We start from the raw sequence: 4,896 nt of genomic DNA on the forward strand, positions 1-4,896 counted from the left end.
AAGACGGTCGTTGTCCGTTCTCACGATGTGCGATCGTGGAGCCACCTTCTGGAGAACCATCGCTTTGCGCGACCATTGGCGGCCGTCAAGAACCCGCACCGTGTCTCCTTGCTGCAGTAGAGGCAGTAGTTTGCCCTTGGACGACTGGCGGTGCTTGACTACCGGGCGCTCCTTTTTCGACGCCGCATTCAGGCAGAGTAGTGCGCAGCCGACGACCCTGCAACAGTTCTACCGGTGATTGTCCGTCCTCTAATGGGGACGCGCGATATGATAAGAGACCCATCCAGAAGTCGTCACGAGCCTCTGCAGTTTTCTTCATAATGCGCTTCACTATTTGTACTCCTTTCTCGGCCAGACCATTCGACCGCGGAAATTCAGGCCTCGAAGTAATATGGACAAAGTCACAGCGCCGTGCAAACTCCGCCAACTCTTGGGAAGCAAACTGAGGTCCGTTGTCGGTACACACTTGGGCAGGAATTCCGTACCGCGCCAAAATAGTCGCAACCTTCGTAACGACTTCGCGGGCCGTGGTGACGGCGAGTTTCTCAACGTCTGGAAAGTCTGAATGCGCATCAAACATCACTACGTACATGTCACCAGCCAAATGAAAAAGGTCGATTCCCACCCGGTGCCATGGCACCTTGGGTGTTGGCCACAAAATAAAAGGGTCAGATGCTTGCTTGTAGGCGTACTTTTGGCATGCGCTGCATTTGCGAATGAGCGTTTCAATGGCACTGCCCATTCCTGGCCAGAAGATCAGGCCCCGAGCTCTGGCTTTACTTTTATTCAGCCCAAGATGTCCCGCTTGCAACTTCTGCAGCATCTCCACTCTCATTGTCCTCGGTACGACAATTTTGCATCTTTTCAGCAGTATTCCATCAATTTCCGATAGTTCTGCTGCAAATGGCTTTAACTCTCCTTCAATCTTAGTTCCTTGTGCCACCTGCTCTAAGACTTTGCTCAAGTATGGATCCGCTAAAGTCTCACTTTGCAGGCGCTGTTTTGTTGGTGTGCTTACTATGCTTGAGAGGATCTGTACAGCATGAACGTCGACGTCTTCGGTTGACTCCAGGACGGCACGAAGGGCAGGAGCACGGGACAGCATGTCCGCCAACAGCAGGTCCTTGCCAGGAATAAACTGCAGTTCATAGTCGTAACGAAGAAGACGAATAAAGAAACGTTGCAGCCTTGGTGGCATATCTCCGATTGCCTTTTTCGCGATTGCCAGCAAAGATCTGTGATCCGTTTCAATGACAATCCTGCGGCCATATACCAGCTGGTGAAACTTTTCGCATGCGAGAACAATGCCCAGGGTTTCTTTCTCGATTTGCGAGTACCGTGTTTCGCCATCGGTGAGCGCTCTCGAAGCGTACATGACTGGGCGCCACTCACTGCCATGCTTCTGCAACAATGCTGCGCCTAACCCTAGCCCGGATGCGTCAGCCGAAATTTTGGTTTCTTTCTTCGCGTCGAAGAAGGCCAGCACAGGAGGCGTTGTTAATGCTTCGCAGACCTCTTTCCACTCACGCTCATGAGCCGAACTCCTGTCGAAAACGACGTTCTCCTTTACCAAGCTGCGAAGTAGGGACGTTTTATCGCTCAGTCGAGGCACGTACTTGCGGAAACAGTTAACGACTCCAAGCATCCTGCGTACTGCATTTTTGTCATTCGGGTGTGGCATAGCCTGAATGCTTGAAATTAGATCAGAACTCGGCAGTATGTCAAGTTCACTGATGACGTCTCCAAGAAATGTTATTTTCTTCACACCGAAGGCACACTTCTCACGGTTGAACGTAAGACCAGCTTCATCTGCCCTTCTCAGTGCTGCTCGCAAGCGCTCATCATGCTGCTGCTTGCTGTTGCCACAGATTAGCACGCCGTCCACATATACATGAACCCCTGGCAGGCCGTCGAAGATCTCTGCGAGCGTCTTCTGGAAGACCTCACTAGCAGACGAAATACCGAAAGGGAGCCGAAGGAATCGGTAGCGGCCGAACGGAGTCGCAAACGTGCATATCCGCGACGTGGCTTCATATAACGGTATCTGGTGGAATCCGGAGTTGGCGTCAAGGCGGGAAAACAGTCGCGCCCCTGACAATTCGCACTCAATGTCTTCACGTCGGGGCATATGGTAGTGCTCACGCATGATGTGCTTGTTAATTTCTCTTGGGTCCATGCACACCCGGAGGCTTCCATTCTTTTTGCGAACTATGACCAAGGGACTTACCCATTCGGTGGGCTCGTCTACCCTTTTGATGATAGACGCCTTCTCCATGCGGTTGAGCTCTTCACGTAGTGGTTCCCTTAGTGAGAAGGGTACCCTCCTAGCTGGTTGTACCACTGGAACCGCACCGGGCCGCAGGACCATCTTGTAGTGTCGTTTGACGCAGCCGGTTCCACTGAAAAGGTGCGGGGCCGTTTGCTCTGGTGTTTCATGCCCATTTTGCTCGTTAACGGCATCGACAACTGTTGGGATGAGGCTAAATTGCAGGCACGTGTTAAAGCCAAGGATTGCTTGTCGGCCCTTTTTCACGATAAAAAAATCCGTCTCGTGCTTGGATTTGTTCAGGAGCAGTAATGCTGTGGCGACACCCACGTGCTTGATAACGCTGTTATTGTAGGCAGTAAGAACCGCTGTACTCTTGCGCAGGGGCTTTGTACTGCAGATGCGTCGAAAGATGCTGAGGGGAAGAAGGTTTGCCTGGGAGCCCGTGTCAACTTTGAAACTGATGACGCATCCGGCAATCTGGCCTTGCATTGTCCAATCTAGCCCTGCTTGCCTGTTGACACCACATATGCTGACGTCCAAAACTTGGAAGTTTTCATCGCTTTATACCTCTTCCTGTATTTGGTTGACTTGGCGACTTCTGCAGCACAACGAGAAATGATTCATTCTGTTGCAAGTGTAGCAGCGCTTCCCGTAAGCTGGACATTTTCGCGGCGCGTGCGCCTGGTTGCACTGCTTGCATCGAATCCGCCTTTCTTTACCAGGCTGGTTTCTTACGGCGTAGTCAACGTGGACGTCGCCTTTGGACCAGGTAGCATTTTGCTGCGCGGCAATCTCCACTGCCTTACACATCTCTTCTGCTTTCTGCATTGTGAGACTCTTATCTCGTAGCATTTTTTCTCTGAGCGGGGTACTATTAGTGCCGAAAACAATCTGGTCTCGTACCATGGATTCTTCAAGGCCACCAGAATTGCAGAGCTTAGCTTGCGTTCTGAGGTCTCGTGCAAAGGGCTCAAATGGCTCGGACTCACCTTGCACCCGCATACGAAATACGTGCCTCTCGTAGACTTCGTTTTCTTTTTCGTCGAAGTAAGTGTCAAATTTCTTGAGCAGTGTGTCGTAATCATCTTTGGACTCATCTTTCGCGTAGCTGAAGTTGTTGTAGATGTCCAGTGCCTCGTCGCCGGCAGCGCTTAGAAGGATCGCTGCTTTGACCACTGCTGACCTTGGGGTGGCGGTCGACGTCGCTGTCAGGAACAGTTGCAGCTTCTGCTTGAATATTAGCCTGTTTCTTCTGACATTCCCAGTCAACTGAAGTGGTCCCGGCGGTTTCACGATGCCCATTGCTTCGGCTGCTTGAAAAATCCAGCTGGGCACACCGGGCCACTTCTGACACCATGCATCGATCGCTTCATGCAGAGTCGCGACACATCAGTAGCTAGGCCAGAAAAGACGCCTGGTCCTTTATTACGCATAGATTTATAGCTGCGACTGCAGCGAGGGAAAGGGAAAGGAAGAAGGGGCGTTGGCACGTAACCAGGCCGCTTGCTTGATAGCCATATCTCATACAGTCGCAAAAAGAAAACACACAGAATAGAGTTTCTTATGACACCTGTTTTGAGTTAGTGATAACAGCTTAAACATCACACATGTACGAATAAGACGCAGCCATGAACTTTTCGTTGCCAGGGCAGCATGCGAGACGCAAAAATGCAAAATTTTTTATGCAAAATAGTTTATAGCTTCCGACTCGATGCTTGGTAAAGATTGACGAAAGTAAGGGACTGCAGATATCGGTAGTTTTCATTTCGAAGTGAGGCTACGGACGACGGAAAGAATGGAATGAACTGGAGCGACAGGTCAACGATATGAAGATCCAATTCAGACTACGGTATAAAATGAAGTGCGATAACGTGACCACGACAACTTCGCCTGGTCATAAAAAAATTTCACGACGACAGGAGCGACGAATCAAATCTTTATTTTATTCTTTGGATTCCTAAGGTGAATCCACACCCCACCCCAATGATCCCTGCCGAAAATTTCCATACAACGGAGAAAGCGGATCCATACGTACAGAATTATGGAACTACGGACTCCACAGTGTACGGGTATCCGCGTTCATCCGTACTTGACGGATTCTTATGGACCTCCGCCTGTTATGGACTCCGTACAGTTGAACTGAACGGACTCCACAGCAGTCCGTAAGCGGTGGACTCCACATATTTGTGCGGGCTCCGCACTACCATGTGGAGGGCGATTCAGCCCGGATTACAATTGCACACTGTGAAAATGCAACAGCATGCATGCAGCTTTTAGCAATATGAGGCAGCTATACAGTTCTATATTCGTATTGATTATTATTTGCAGAAGTAAAGATTCACAGTGAGACTGAAATATGTACAGTATATAGACAAAATTTTGTGGGATGCAGATTTGAGAAAAAAAAATTATTTCTGCATTGTCTCAATATGCAGTCTGCTGGTATTTTTGCAAATGGAGCACGCATGTGCCCTCATGATCCAATGATTTTGATTGCCTTGCTTCGCCTAAAGAAATATTTTTCTGCAAACCCACATCATGCAAACTTCTCTCCATATATGACTCTACATGTATGTGTTGACATGCATGAACAGCACTCACTACCAGTGTAAGTGCTGCTAAAATGT

This window comes from Amblyomma americanum, chromosome 1, assembly GCF_052857255.1.
Source record: "Amblyomma americanum isolate KBUSLIRL-KWMA chromosome 1, ASM5285725v1, whole genome shotgun sequence".
Lineage (NCBI taxonomy): Eukaryota > Metazoa > Arthropoda > Arachnida > Ixodida > Ixodidae > Amblyomma > Amblyomma americanum.